The sequence below is a fragment of the Schistocerca americana genome, chromosome X, assembly GCF_021461395.2.
Source record: "Schistocerca americana isolate TAMUIC-IGC-003095 chromosome X, iqSchAmer2.1, whole genome shotgun sequence".
In the NCBI taxonomy this organism is placed as follows: domain Eukaryota; kingdom Metazoa; phylum Arthropoda; class Insecta; order Orthoptera; family Acrididae; genus Schistocerca; species Schistocerca americana.
The window spans coordinates 885,420,232-885,437,729 of NC_060130.1; positions in this window are offsets into that span (position 1 = coordinate 885,420,232).

Consider the following 17,498-nt stretch of genomic DNA (forward strand, 5'->3'; position numbering starts at 1 on the left):
TTGTGTTTTTGTTAGATTTAGGTTCATAGCATTATAATTTATCCAGTTTTCTAGTTCTTGAAGAGTCTGTTTCGTTTTCTGAGCCAATACTTGAGTGTTTTTACAGCAGACTACTGCTGTTGAGTCATCTGCATTCAGAATCATATCTGAAGTTAGCTTACCTGGCATGTCATTTATATAATATAGAAATAGTAATGGGCCTAATATGGACCACTGAGGTACACCTGCTTGTATTTCCTTCCAACTAGAACAAGCTTTCTCATCCTTATGTTGTATAACTACCCTCTGTTTCCCCATTTTTGCGATACGATGTGAACCAACTAGAAACTTTTTTCATGGAAGCCATAAGAACCTAAATTGAGGAGCAGCTGCTTATGGTTTACCATATTAAATGCCTTACTAAGGTCACAGAAGATACGAGATATGCTCTCCTTGTTATCGAGACACTTGCTTATTTTAGTGATTAGCTCCATTTATAGCATGCACAGTGCTTCAGCCCTTCCTAAATCCATACTGATTATTAAGAATAATGTTATGTTGTTTCTAGTTGGTTACACACTACTCACTCAAATATTTTATAAATAATTGGTAGTATTGATACTGAGCAAAAATTTCCTATTTCCTCATGTCTGCCCTTTTTGTGGATAGGTCGAACTTCCGCATACTTCAGCCTGCCCGGAAAGCAGCCCTCATCTAATGATTGATTTATTATGTGACAGAGTTGGGGTGCAATATTATCACGTCCTGCCTTTATTATTTTTGTTGGAACTTCATCCCAGCCCACAGATTTGAGATTTTTTAGGGATTTTCTAATATTAGCCACTTCATAGCAGGATACACGAGTGAGTTTGAATTCTACTGATCTGTGCCACATTATATTGGGACTTATGTGTGGAGGAGGAAGATTGTCAATTTTGTTAGAATTTATGAAATACCTGTCGAATTCTTCGCAAATATGTCTGGCATTTGTAATCATTTCCCCATGTATTTCTAATTTATGATTAAAAATTTTTGTTTTTTCAGCTCCTATTTCAGTCCTGACAATCTGCCATAAAGATTTTGATTTATTTGTGGCATCTAATATGTATTTGCTGTTATCCATTTGTTTTGCCTGTTTAACTACTCTACCAAATATTCTTTTATATTTGTTTACATAGCTTACAAACTCTGCATCATGGTTGTCCTTTGTTTCCATGTGCAGTTTTCTCTTTCTAATGCTATAGATCCTGATGCCTTCAGTTGTCCATGAGTTCTTCCTACAGTTTTTGTCATGTGCTGTTATGAAGGGGAAGCATTTATTGAAAACACTCATGAACACTCTGATACAAAAGCATTGTAGTTTGTGTTTACTGAGTACCACTTGCTGAACAACCAGGACATTTCATTTAGTCTTGAGACAAATGTATTCACATTGTGTTGGCTGAAGTTCCTGACTCTTGTACCTATCATTTACTATAAATTTACTGTCGACCTGGATTTTTATATACTAAATTACATTAGTCTATATTATGTGAGGGCTAGTAGTCATGCTTCATGCAGATGGTATGTCTGTTTATTTATTAATGTTACAACTGCTCCCATGTTTACTTGGAATGAGGAGTGACAAGAAGTTCTGGCGACATTTACAAGCCAAGAAATGGCATCTCCATTTGGCTTAGAGTTGACAGTGGGTGACAGAAAAGTGGGTGTGGTACAGAAGCACACGTGATAGGAAAATGCTCTTTAAATGCTCGGAAAAAAATTTTTTCAGCAAAATCCTTTTCAGAGTACGTCATACAGCTAGTTCTCTTTCTCCAACCATTTATAAGTAACATTTACATTTATCATAGTCATCACGCTTCTACATATTTTCATTTATCCTCTAGCCACTCCTGTTTGCAAATTTGCATTTTAAGTTAGTCACATATTTTAGACTTCTGTACTCCAATTTGTCTGTGTCATTTGCTGCATTTTTATGTTTTCGTCTTTCAACATCTAAATGTAGTAACGTTTGTGTTATCCAAGAATTCCTCCTGGGTATTGCCTTTCTGCCTTGTTTTTCATCTATTGCCTTTACAGTTTAATCTCTCTAAGTTACCCGTTTCTTTTGTTTTTATAATCCATTACCTTTTTCAGTTAGTTGTTGCGTAATGCTCTTTTTCAAACTCTCCACAACCCCTGGTTCTTCCCATTAATCAAGATTCCGTTTCTGATTCTCTGCCTTATCATTACATAATCTAAATGTAACATTCTGGTGGCTCTTCATCTCTTCCACATGCACAATATTCTTTCATGATCCTTACACCAAGTGCTAGAAATGCTTAAATTGTGCTCTGTACAAAATTCTACCAGTTGGCTTCCCCTTTGATTCTTTTCTCCCAGTAGATCCCTGTCAACTACTTTTCCTTCTCTTCCTTTTCCTGGTATAGCCCTCTGGTCCCTTGCCGAAACTCTAATTTCATGTCTTTTAATCCACTTAATAATTTAATTTATCTTGTCATACATTTTTCCAAACTCTTCATCATCCACAGATCTAGCAGGCACATACTCAGGAGTGTATAGTATACTGGCTGAATTTATAGTAAACAACTGCTGTTGTTGAATTTGTTAGTGACCATAACCCAAAAACACTTTCACCGAGCGAGGTGGCACAGTGGTTAGCACACTGGACTCGCATTCGGGAGGACGATGGTTCAATCCCGTCTCCGGCCATCCTGATTTAGGTTTTCCGTGATTTCCCTAAATCGCTTCAGGCAAATGCCGGGATGGTTCCTTTGAAAGGGCACAGCCGATTTCCTTCCCCATCCTTCCCTCACCCGAGCTTGCGCTCCGTCTCTAATGACCTCGTTGTCGACGGGACGTTAAACACTAATCTCCTCCTCCTCCAAAAAAACTTACAGAGAAACAGCAATAGATATCTCATTTTGGCTGCTAATCGCTTCATTTCTAAAAGGCTATTGGTAGTACTTGCAGCATATCAAATTCATAAATTAAAAGATAATCAGCAAACTTAGTTTAAAGTTATTTGTTTATTGTTGTGTGAAATATTGCACAAGGAACAATGCAACCCCACTGTGTCTGCTGTTCTCAAGCACAGGATGCATTAGTTGCTGCTTGCAAGCAGCTGAAAATCACCCTGGCTACTGTCAAGTAATTGTAAGCTGCTGCAGATGGGTGTGTTAGGACTACTACTGAGTACTGAGAGTCACGCACCAGAGGTACCAGTGGTACCTCAAGTACTATCCTTTCCTGTGGATACTGTCTTTTCTGCAGGAAATTCAGCATTTATTACTACTCTTCCACATGACTGAGTGGCATGTCAATGGGAGGTCTACGCATGTTGTACATGGAAGACAGGGACCAAGGAGAACTGAAGATTTTACTTCCATCCTCCTAACAAATAAGTTTGAAGTGCTGTCTTCCACTGAAACAAAAATTGAGCCAGTGAGACCCACTTCACCTGCTGTGTTACAGGTCAAGAGGAGACAAATACAAAAGGGTAGGGGTCTATCAGTTATCGGCAGTTGAGATATATGATGAATAATGGAACCCTTTACAGAAATGGCAGCAATAGATTCAAAGGAACACCATGTGCCATGTGCACACAATGTTTAGGCATGGGCACCTCATAACAGCCTTGCTCACAGTGTTTTGGTGAAGCTCACAATCTGTAGTATTGCCCCCAGAAGAGACCGTGGCCCGTAGTTCTGCATTGAGTGGAAGGCTTGAACTAGACACTGCAAAGTTTCTGTGAGAAGCTAGGCTGTGACTTTCTAGGCTTGCACCACATGGTTGAAAATGTAGCCCCCCCCCCTCTAAATGGGTCAGGTGTGCACTACACTTAAGAGGCCCCCGGGTATCTGACTGTGTGTGGGGTTCAAACAAGGGTTTTTGTCTCTTAGATTAGATGACACTCAGTCCAGTGCAGATAATGATTGCTTTAGGAGACCTGGAAGTATTGGTGTAATATGCAAAGAAATGCCCCCCCCCCCCCAACAGGCTGCCGAAGTATTCACAAAAAAGTGGCAGAGTTTGAAACACTCCTAAAAAGCATGAAGTTCACATAATGGCAGCTACAGAAAGCTGGTTGAAATCTGAAGTTGAGGGCAGTGAGATTTTTGGGTAAGTTTAACCATTTATTGAAAAGATACGCTAAAGGGAAATGAAGGTTGGGTATTTGTCGCAGTAGACAACAAACTCAAATTCACTGAGACAGAAAATGGAGCTGCATGTGAGATTGTTTGGGCAGGACTCAATATCAAATGTGGTCATAAAAATATAACTGCATCCTTCTACTGACCTTCAGACCTACCTCCTGACATATCCAAAATACTTAGAGAAAACCTCAGTTTGCTTGTACATAAATTTCCCTATCATACTGCAATTATTTGAGGAGACTTTGATCATCCAACAATCAATTGGGAAAATTACATATTTGTAAGTGATGAGTGTGACAAGACATCCTGCAAAACTTTACTAAATGCATCGTTTAGAAGCCCACTCATAATGGAAATATTTTGGATTCAACAGCAACAAATAGACCTAACATCTTTGAGGATGCCCACACCGAAACTGGTATCAGTGACCATGAAACAGTTGCAGCAACAATGATTGCCGAATTACAAAGGGCACTTAAAACCAACAGAAAGATTTAAATGTTACTAAACTAGATAAAAGAGGAAGTAGTGGGATATCTCAAAGAGGAACTTGAAACTTTTGGCTTAACACAAGCATGTACGGGAACAAAGGTTCACGTTTAAAAGAATAATTGACCATGCACTGGATACATATGTACCCAATGGAACAGTTCATGATGAGAAGGACCCTACATGGTATACAGTCACTGTTAAAAAAGCTTCTACATAAACAGAGATTACTGCATAAAAGGTGTAAAACAAAGTATAGATCTATAGACAGATAGATACTGAATTAAGTGCATTTGGCTGTCGACAGAGCAATTCATGAAGCCTTCTACATACATACTCTGTAAGCCACTGTATGGTGCATAGCAAAGGGTACCTTGTATCGCCACTAGCCATTACCTTTCAGGTTACTCTCATCAATAGAGAGAAGGAAAAACAACTGTCAAATGTCTATATGCCCCTTTATCTTATCTTCATGGTTCTGTACGCGAAATGTACATTGGTGGCAGTAGAATCATTCTGCAGTCAGCTTCAAATGCCAGTTCTCTCAATTTTACTCAATAGCATTCCTTGAAAACAATGTCACCTTCCCTCCAGAAAGCATTCAGTGACTACCATAGCAGAATATTTTCAAAAGATCTTCCATAAAAGCCAAAGACATTCTGGCCATATTTAAAGGCTGCATGTGATACCAAAGTTAGTGTCCAGTTGCTCATGGATGAGACAGGATTTAAAACTGCAGGTAACAACACAAAAGAAGAAATGCTTCACTCAATTTTCTAATGTCCCTTCACAAAGGAAAACCCAGGAGTATTGCCCAGTTTAAATTTTGTGCCAATCAAATAGATTTTAGTGCCAGTGGCACTGAGGAACGACTGGACTCATTAAAACTGAACAAAACTTCTGGGCCCAATGGAATCTCTGTCAGATTCTACACTGAATTTGTGGATGAGTTAGTTCCTCTTTTAACTATAATCTGTCAGAGATCACTCAAACAAATATCTGTGCCCAGTGGTTCGAAGAAAGCACAAGTCACACCTGTCTATAAGAGGGGTAGTAGAAGTGATCCACAAAACTACCACCCAATATCCTCAACATCCATTTGTTGCAAAATCTTAGAACACATTCTGAACTAAAACATAGTGAGGTATCTTGAACAGAATGACCTCCTCCACGTCAAACAGTGTGGATTCTGCAAACATCAATCATGCGAAACCCAACTCCACTTTTCTCGTGTGTCATACTGGAAGCCACAGATCAAGGCATTCAGGCAGATGCAGAATTTCTAAATTTCTGAAAAGCATTTGATTCAGTACTGGGACTAGGCTTATTATCAGCAGTATGATCAAATAGGGTATATAGAACACATACAAAGAAGGGCAGCATGAATGCTCCCCGGTTTGTTTGAACCATGGGAGAGTGTCAAAGTGATGTTCAAGAAACTGAACAGGCAGACACTTGAAGATAGACATAAACTATCCAGGGAAAGCCTACTTCTGCATTTCTATTTTCTTGTTCGTTATTAGACCTGCTTCTATACTACATGTGTTTGATTTTGTGTCGATAAGCCTGTACTCTTATGACCAAAAGTTCTGTTCTTTCTGCCACCACTCTTCACTAATTTCCTCTATATCTAACTACCACCTAATTATTTTTCTTTTTAAATTTTGCTGCCCTTCTTGAGAAACCATATGTAAGTCCAACCATATTGCTGATTAATGTTAATAACAAAACACACAATGGAGAGGTATACGAAACAGGTGACTGCAGCTGGAATTTGTCTGAAGAGTACATTCCAAGATATTGACATTAATAAATTTTGTACTGAATAAAGCAGCAGCTGGGAAGAATTGTATGGGAATATAAAGACTAAAGTACGTGAAACAGTGATGGAGACACAAGATTACTGTCCATAATGGATGAGGCTGGATTCCCAGATCGACGTGCGTCTTGGGTCAAATCACGACCTGCATGTAATTTGGGGCACCATTCCACTACGGTGGTTTTTGACAGATATGCTGTCCCATACATATCTTCCTTCTCCAGTGGATGTCTAGCAGTGTTTTTCCTTTGGCAGCCAAGAAAAGAATAACAGTACGCTTGTCCTGTTTCAGCACATTTGGTAATAATGTAGCCATAGTTCATGATTGCTGCACACACATCAGAAAGACACGAATGCCACACTAACCCCTCACCTACATGTTGGTGCTTATATACTCACACTGGAGTTGCACTACGTTGCATATATGCTGCACCAATACCCTCAAACTGAAACTTTTTGATCGCCCCTTATAATTGATGACTTTAAAAAAGTTTGCGTTTATATTTTTCACCTTTCAGTACCTCGCTTTTCTTCACCTCAGGAAGAGCCATAGTTCATAATCACATTGAAATATCAGCTACCTTTCAGTTCAAACTTCTAGGGATCAAAGATATGCCATGAGGGGTTTATCCTTCCTATGGAATGATGCGATGGATAACTCACTCATATAATCATGCATAAAGCATTAGCTTACAGGACACAGATAATACATGTATCAGTTCTATGCACTAGATTACAAATCATGTCTAAACATGCCAATGCAGGCACCTTGTCCTACCTTCCTGTGGGTTCTGATCCCAACTTTGATCATGAAGAATTTCTTTGCTTCCATCTTGATACTAAAACACAGGTCGCTGTCGAGGATTTCCCAATTATGAGCTTGTGTATAGCAGCTGCCATTGCTGCTGCCATGGTTCTCCACTAGGTGGTTCGGTTTGTTCAACAGGGCTAGCCAAATACATCACTGGGTTAGGCTTTGGACCCCCTGTGCAACTATTTTTCCTTACAGTGTTGCCTCTCTGTTTTAGACAGTGTTTTACTGTTATCCACAGAAGAACTAACCACAAAAAACATACCCCATACTGTAACATCAGCTTCTCCATATGTCACTGTTGGCACTAGACATGATGGCAGGTAATATTCTTCATGCATTATCTAAACCCAAACACTTCCATTGGATTTCCACTAGGTACAGCGTGAAACATCACTCCAAATAACTTGTTTCCAGTTATCCATTGCTCAACGGTGTCACTCTTCACACCACCCCTCACGTAACACTTACAGGGAGAGGTACCCAACAATGGGACTGACTTTTGGAAACCATTTACACTGTGAGGTAGGTAAAGATCCCAAGTTTCATACCCTGCAGCTATTCACCCTGGTGGGTCCTCGTTTGCAAGTAATCCACGACAAAAAAAATTGTAACTTTGCATCTTCCCTTTAGCCTTTAAAACAATACTTTCAAGCAGAATGATCACGCATCCTTAACGGTCAAGGTACAGGACTCGCGCCCTAGAGGTCGTGCGTTCATATCTTGGCAGTTGCACAGAATTTTATTTTACTTTTTAAATCTTCATCAAAATGATTTTAATCATTATCTTTATTCAGCTAATTGGATCAGCCACCACAGTAGCTCAGCGTTTAGCCAGAAGGCTGGCTCCACTCTGTAATTAAAAAAAACTGAGTGAAGTATTCAACAATCAGCTTGAACAGGTTTTTTTTTTACACGCCAAGTTCTGTAAGACCAAATTGAGGGGCAAATCTCCAAGGTCATGGAAAGTACCAGTATTTGAAATTACAACATAAAAGTAATAACAGATAAATACAAAATGTTTACAAACCAGAAAAAAGTCGATCCATATGTTTAAGTAAAAGCAATCAACAATACAACAAGAATCAGCTTACATTTTCAAGGAACTCCTCAACAGGATAGAAGGAGTGACCCATGAGGAAACTCTTCATTTTCGATCTGAAAGCACATGGATTACTGCTGAGATTTTTGAATTTGGGTAGTAGCTTATTGAAAAGGGATGCAGCAGTATAATTCACACCTTTCTGCACAAGAGTTAAGGAAGTATGATCCAAATGCAGGTTTGAAAAGGGTGCAAATGGCTCTGAGCACTATGAAACTTAACATCTGAGGTCATCAGTCCCCTAAAACTTAGAACTACTTAAACCTAACTAACCTAAGTACATCACACACATCCATGCCTGAGGCAGGATTTGAACTTGCGAGCATAGTAGCAGCGGGGTTCCGGACTGAAGCGCCTATAATCGCTCGACCACAATGCAGGTTTGATTTCTGCCGAGTATTAACTGAGTGAAAGCTGCTTATTCTTGGGAATAAGCTAATATTGCTAACAAGAAATGACAGTAAGGAATATATATATATTGAGAGGCCAATGCCAAAATACTCAGACTCATGAATAGGGGTCGATAAGAGGTTTGTGGACTTACACCACTTATTGCCCAAACCACCCGTTTCTTAGCCAAGACTATTCTTTTTAGAATGGGAAGAGTTACCCCAGAATATAATACCATATGACATAAGTGAATGAAAATAAGCAATGTACACTAATTTTCATTTCGAATGATCACTCACTTCAGATACCGTTCAAATAGTAAAAGTGGCAGCATTAAGTCTTTGAACAAGATCCTGAATGTGGACTTTGCAAGACAGTTTACTATCTATCTGAACACCTATAAATTTGAACTGTTCAGTTTCACTAGTCATATGCCCATTCTGTGAAATTAAAACGTCAGATTTTGTTGAATTGTGTGTTAGAAATTGTATAAATTGAATCTTACTGTGATTTAGCATTAGTTTATTTTCTGCAAGCCATGAACTTATGTCATGAACTGCACTATTTGAAACCAAGCCAATGTTGCACACAAAATCCTTTACTACCAAGCTAGTGTCATCAGCAAACAGAAATATTTTAGAGTTACCCTTAATATTGGAGGGTATATCATTTATATAAATAAGGAACAGGAGTGGCCCCAACACTGTTCCCTGGGGTAGCCCCCACTTGACCGTACCCCACTCAGACCAGACATCACAGCCATTCTCAACACTGTGAACAATGACCTTTTGCTGTCTGTTGCTAAAGTAAGAGGTGAACCAATTGTGAGCTACTCCCCGTATTCCGTAATGGTCCAACTTCTAGAGCAATATTCTGTGATCAACACAAGCCTTAGTTAAATCAAAAAATATGTCTAGCATTCGAAACCTTTTGCTTAACTTATCCGGTACCTCACAGACAAAAGAGAATATAGCATTCTCAGTTGTTAGATGACTTCTAAAGCTGAACTGTACATTAGCTAGCAAATCGTGTGATATAATATAAAATGATCAATTATCCTTTCACAGCCTTTACAACAACTTTAGTAAACACTTATGGCATATAAATAGGTCTAAAATTGTGTGTATTATCCCTTTCTCCCTTCTTATAAAGCGGCTTTACTACTGTGTACTTTAATCGTTAAGGAAATTGGCCATTCCTAAAGGAAAAATTACAAATATGGCTAAATACAGCGCTAGCATGTGCAGCACAGTACTTTAATATTCTTCTAGGCACTCCATCACATTATAAAACATGAGAGTCCTTAGTCTTCAGTGATTTAATTATTGACTCAATCTCCCCCTTGTCTGTGTCATTTCAGACATCAATCTCGGAAAGGCATTTGCCACGAGAGTTATATGATTCCCTGTATAAGCTAAATTTTTATTTAATTCACCAGCAATGCTCAGAAAATGATTGTTAAAATACTGCACACATATCTGATTTATCAGTAACAGAAATATTTTTACTGTGAACTGACTTTATTCGTCGCCCTTATGCTGCTGACCAGACACTTCTTCACAACTGACCATATGGTTTTAACTTTATCCTGCAAATTAGCTATTCTATTTGCATACCACATACTCCTTCCTAATAACATTTTTAAGTACCTTACAATACTGTTTATAGTGGGCTACTGCAGCTTTATTGTGACTACTTATAACATTTTGATATAATTCCCGCTTTGTTCTACAGGATATCCTTATCCCACTAGTTAGCCACCCGGGCTGTCTATTACTGCTAGTACCCCGTTGAGAATGTTCTAATGGAAAGCACCTCTCAAAGAGCATGAGAAATGTGTTAAGGAAAGCATTATATTTATCATCTATGTTATCGGCACAATAAACGTACTGTCACTCTTGTTCCTTGACAAGATTCAAAAAACTCTCTATTGCTGTTGGATTAACTTTCCTACATAGTTTGTAATTACATGTGACATTTGTTTGAGTTCAAAATCCATTTAGTGTTAAAATTTGTGCATCATGGTCTGAAAGGCCATTCACCCTTTTACTAACAGAATGCCCATCTAGTAATGAAAAATGAATAAAAATATTGTCTATGGCTGTGCTGCTGTTCCCTTGCACCCTAGTTGGGAAAAAAAAACTGTCTACATCCGATCATATGAATTTAGGAGATCTACCAACATCCTTTTCCTTGCACCATCATACACAAAATTTATATTGAAGTCACCACATATAACTAATTTCTGGTACCTCCTACAAAGAGAATCAAGAGCCCTCTCTAGATCGATCAGAAATGCTCTGAAGTCAGAGTTAGGGGACCTATAAACAACAACAATTAGAAGTTTAGTTTCACTAAATTCAACTGCCCCTGCACAACATTCAAATATCTGCTCAGTGCAGTGCTGAGATAGGTCTATGGCCTCAAATGGAATACTGTTTTTTATGTACATAGCCACTCCCCCATCCCGTAGGGAACTCCTTGAAAAACAGACAGCTAATCTGTATCCTGGTCATATGTCATCTGCCCAGACCAAATGCAGGGAACAAAATAAGGGGATAAAGGTACAGGACTTGTGTACAAGAGGTTCATATCTTGTCAACTGCTTCGATTTTTTTTGATTTTTTAAATCTTCATTTAAATGATTTCAATAATTATTTTTATTCACTCAATTGGGTTAAATGTATTTTTTAAATTCCATTTCTTTGTCGCTTCATCTTAATCAGCATATTAGTGTTTTCAAATTGTTTTCATTTTTTTCTTCCTATCACGACATTTCCTCTTGGAAACTTTGTGCATGTGATTTTAACTATTTTTCTGTATTAACTTCAATTTATTTCTATCATTTTATCATCCTATATTTTTGTCCATGTTTTTGCATTCATTACTTCTGTTGCTCATTTTGCCTGAATTTTGTTTTATTCATGATCTTTTCTTATTATGAAATCTCCATCTGATTTACTTTTTCCATACTGGAATAATTATTAATGTTTTATTACAATGACCATAGAAAACATGTACATCTTGTAACGAAAAATACATTTTTGACACAATTGCACAGTCAATGTAAATATATTATTTTGCCTTTAGTTTTTTAACCGATAGATCAGTAGTTTCAAATGTTTCAGTATTATGATAGATAGATAAAAATAATTAAATTCACATGCACGAAGATCTCAATGGAAAATGCAGGAGAGGAAGAAAAAATGAGAGCAATTTGAAAAAAAATATCATTATCACACACAAAAATTATGTTGATTTACATGTCATGACACAGAAATATAAATAAAAATACTTTTAACCTAGTCAACTGAAAAAGCTGATTAAATTCATTTCGACTTTGGTATAGAAAGTAGTGCAATGCTCTATGATAATCTGCCCCTTGAAATATGTAAAATGTCTGACAGACAACAGAAATGTTTTCAACTTTAGGATTAAATTGTTTATCATTAAGTGCTCCTCCATCTCATAAAAATAGTTAGTTACTTACAAACCCATAAATCTGCTGTTAAACTGCATGTTCCATGTCATAGTGTTTATTCTGATCGTTATCTACTGAACTAACCTACCTCAAACATATAGTTATTCATTTACATTTTCTTTGCACAGAATCATTACAATGATGGCTTTTGCAAACATCAGAAATAATAACATGACAATAATTACACCTACAAAATACATTGCATACTACAGTTTTTGCATGTTATATCTATTTTATACACTTATTCCTTTACATCTGATACACTTATGATTTGTATCACAAGCAGTATCTTAAAATTAATTGAACAAATATAAACATTTTTCTATCAGAAAATATCTTAATTTTACATTAAAATCATTGTCTTTGGATATTCTTAGAGGGATTGATAGTATGTTAAACCACATCAGACCACTCATGTATGGGCTTCAATCTGTCATTTTTAACTTTGTTCTTTTTTGGAAGTAGTTATATTTTGTCCTGGTGTTGTACTCAAGTATGTCACTGTGCTTGATAACTTCGGTTGAGTGCGTCATAAAAGTGTAACTGATTTAAAGATGTATAAAAAAAAAGTATTTGTGCTGCACACGCTTCACAATATGATTCGCATGGCCTATCCCATGTTTAAGTCTTATTGCTCTTTTCTGTAACAGCAATATGTTTGTTAAGTAGACATCAGCTGCACAGCCCATAATTCAGTCCCATAGTTAAAAAAGGGATAAGTCATTCCACAGTATACTTTCTTAATCTTTGGCTATAACCATCTTTGTGAGCTGGCTAAGGAGATATATGCCACTATTGACTTTCCCACAAATAAAATTAATGTGGTTTTTGTCCACGGCATATTATCACCAACATATGCACCCAGAAATTTACAGCTATCATTTTCTGTCACTGAGATGTTAAATTTGTTGTTTACATTGGTGTGGAAAAACAAAGATGATGTGACTTACCAAATGAAAGTGCTGGCCGGTCGACAGACACACAAACAAACACAAACATACACACAAAATTCAAGCTTTCGCAACAAACTGTTGCCTCATCAGGAAAGAGGGAAGGAGAGGGAAAGACGAAAGGATGTGGGTTTTAAGGGAGAGGGTAAGGAGTCATTCCAATCCCGGGAGCGGAAAGACTTACCTTAGGGGGAAAAAAGGACAGGTATACACTCGCACACACACACATATCCATCCACACATATACAGACACAAGCAGACATATTTGAAGACCATTGCATTCCCCCTAAGGTAAGTCTTTCCGCTCCCGGGATTGGAATGACTCCTTACCCTCTCCCTTAAAACCCACATCCTTTCGTCTTTCCCTCTCCTTCCCTCTTTCCTGATGAGGCAACAGTTTGTTGCGAAAGCTTGAATTTTGTGTGTATGTTTGTGTGTCTGTCGACCTGCCAGCACTTTCATTTGGTAAGTCACATCATCTTTGTTTTTAGATATATTTTTCCTACGTGGAATGTTTCCCTCTATTATACTCATATATATATATATATATATATATATATATATATATATATATATATATATATATAAAATAAAAAAAAACACAAATATACACACAAAATTCTAGCTTTCGCAACCAACGGTTGCTTCGTCAGGAAAGAGGTCATCCTGACCCACAACTTCTTCACGTTTGAAGGCCAGACATACCAACAATTAAAGGGAACAGCCATGGGTACCAGGATGGCCCCCTCGTACGCCAACCTATTCATGGGTCACTTAGAGGAAGCCTTCTTGGTTACCCAGGCCTGCCAACCCAAAGTTTGGTACAGATTTATTGATGACATCTTCATGATCTGGACTCACAGTGAAGAAGAACTCCAGAATTTCTTCTCCAACCTCAACTCCTTTGGTTCCATCAGATTCACCTGGTCCTACTCCAAATCCCATGCCACTTTCCTTGACGTTGACCTCCACCTGTCCAATGGCCAGCTTCACACGTCCGTCCACATTAAACCCACCAACAAGCAACAGTATCTCCATTATGACATCTGCCACCCATTCCACATCAAACGGTCCCTTCCCTACAGCCTAGGCCTTCGTGGCAAACGAATCTGCTCCAGTCCGGAATCCCTGAACCATTACACCAACAACCTGACAACAGCTTTCGCATATTACAAATGATTGAAGCGATTTCATAAATTCACTGTAGCTCCATTCATTGACATATGGTCACGACACACTACAGATACATAGAAAAACTCATAAAGTTTTGTTCAGCTGAAGCTGCACTTCAGGTTTCTGCCGCCAGAGCGCTAGAGAGCGCAGTGAGACAAAATGGCGACAGGAGCCAAGAAAGCGTATGTCGTGCTTTAAATGCACTCACATCAGTCAGTCATAACAGTGCAACGACACTTCAGGACCAAGTTCAACAAAGATCCACCAACTGATAACTCCATTCGGCGATGGTATGCACAGTTTAAAGCATCTGGATGCCCCTGTAAGGGGAAATCAACGGGTTGGCCTGCAGCGAGCGAAGAAACGGTTGAACGCATACGGGCAAGTTTCACGCATAGCCCGCGGAAGTCGACGAATAAAGCAAGCAGGGAGCTAAATGTACCACAGCCGACGGTTTGGAAAATCTTACGGAAAAGGCTAAAGCAGAAGCCTTACCGTTTAAAATTGCTACAAGCTCTGACACCCGATGACAAAGTCAAACGCTTTGAATTTTCGGCGCGGTTGCAACAGCTCATGGAAGAAGATGCGTTCAGTGCGAAACTTGTTTTCAGTGATGAAGCAACATTTTTTCTTAATGGTGAAGTGAACAGACACAATGTGCGAATCTGGGCGGTAGAGAATCCTCACGCGTTCGTGCAGCAAATTCGCAATTCACCAAAAGTTAACGTGTTTTGTGCAATGTCACGGTTTAAAGTTTACAGCCCCTTTTTCTTCTGCGAAAACAACGTTACAGGACACGTGTATCTGGACATGCTGGAAATTTGGCTCATGCCACAACTGGAGACCAACAGCGCCAACTTCATCTTTCAACAGGATGGTGCTCCACCGCACTTCCATCATGATGTTCGGCATTTCTTATACAGGAGATTGGAAAACCGATGGATCGGTTGTGGTGGAGATCATGATCAGCAATTCATGTCATGGCCTCCACGCTCTCCCGACTTAAGCCCATGCAATTTCTTTCTGTGGGGTTATGTGAAAGATTCAGTGTTTAAACCTCCTCTACCAAGAAACGTGCCAGAACTGCGAGCTCGCATCAACGATGCTTTCGAACTCATTGATGGGGACATGCTGCGCTGAGTGTGGGAGGAACTTGATTATCGGCTTGATGTCTGCCGAATCACTAAAGGGGCACATATCGAACATTTGTGAATGCCTAAAAAAAACTTTTTGAATTTTTGTATGTGTGTGCAAAGCATTGTGAAAATATCTCGAAATAATAAAGTTATTGTAGAGCTGTGAAAAAAAAAAAATATATATATATATATATATATATATATATATATATATATATAAAAAACAAAGATGATGTGACTTACCAAATGAAAGTGCTGGCAGGTCGACAGACACACAAACAAACACAAACATACACACAAAATTCAAGTTTTCGCAACAAACTGTTGCCTCATGAGGAAAGAGGGAAGGAGAGGGAAAGACGAAAGGATGTGGGTTTTAAGGGAGAGGGTAAGGAGTCATTCCAATCCCGGGAGAGGAAAGACTTACCTTAGGGGGAAGGGTATACACTCGCACACACACACATATCCATCCAAACATATACAGACACAAGCGCGTGTGTGTGTGTATGTATATATATATATATATATATATATATATATATATATACACACACACACACACACAGATTCTGTCAGGTCTAAAACTAGATCTTCAGTCTGCATCCTCTGATTCAACAGGATTCAACAGAAATTACACTTCATAGATGAACTGTGTAACTGGTGTGATCATGCTTAGCTCTTTTCCAAGGCCATGCTGAGAAACTATATGCAGTTCGTATTTTGTGAAAAAGAGAAGGAACCAAGGACTGATCTCTGAGGTACACTTTGTATTATTATTTCACTATCGTATTGAAAGTTTATAATTTTATCATCTAATCTGTATGTCAGTTTAGTGCATTACTTATGATTCAACATGTATTTGGCTTGAAGATGCATGAACAGATCCCCTATATTATACGATTTCAGTATTTTTAGAAGTAACCTAAGGTTTACCGTGTATCTAATTGAAGCTTGATAAGATTTCAAAGTGGTGCAAAGATTGGCAACTTGCTTTACATGTTCAGAAATGTAAAATTATGCACTTCACAAAATGAAAAAACATAGTATCCTATGACTATAATATAAATGAGATGCTGTTGGAATCAGCCAACTCATTTATATACCCGGATGTGACACTTTGTAGGGACATGAAATGGGATGATCACATAGACCCAGTTGTGGCTAAAACAGTGTGGCAGACTTCAGTTTTACTGGTAGAATCCTGGAAAGTGCAATCAGTCTATAAAGGAGGCTGCTTACAAATCACTTGTGCAACCCATTCTAGAATATTGCTCAAATGTGTGGGACCCATACCAAATAGGACTGATGGGGGTATTGACTGTATACAGATAAAAGCAGCACAAATGGTCACAGGTTTGTCTGACCCATGGGAGAATGTCACAGAGATACTGTAGGAACTGAACTGTAGCACTCTCGAAGATAGATGTAAACTATCCTGAAAAAGTCTATTAACAAAGTTTCAAGAACCAGCTTTAAATGGTGACTCTAGGAATATACTAAATCCTCTATGTATTGCTCACATAGGGATTGTGAGGATAAAATTAGACTAATTACTGCATGCACAGAGCATTCAATCATTCTTCCTGCACCCCATGAGTGAATGGAATGGGAAAAACCCTAATAACTAGTACTATGAGATGTATCCTCTGTCATGCACTTCATAGTGATGCAGATGTAGACAGATTCTGTCAGGTCTAAAACTATATCTTCAGTCTGCATCCTCTGATCCAACAGAAATTACTCTTCATAGATGAACTGTGTAACTGCTGTGATCATGCTTAGCTCTTTTCCAAGGCCATGCTGAGAAACTATATGCAGTTCGTATTTTGTGAAAAAGGCACTAAGCTGATAGTTAGATACATGTTCCTTGCTTTCCTTTTCATACACTGATTTCACCACAGTCATTTTTAAGACAGTTGGATACATGTATTTTCTAATGCTGCAATTAATCAGGCAGGTAAGAGGTTTTGAGACTGCTTTCAAGCACATCTTAACAATTCTATTGGATATG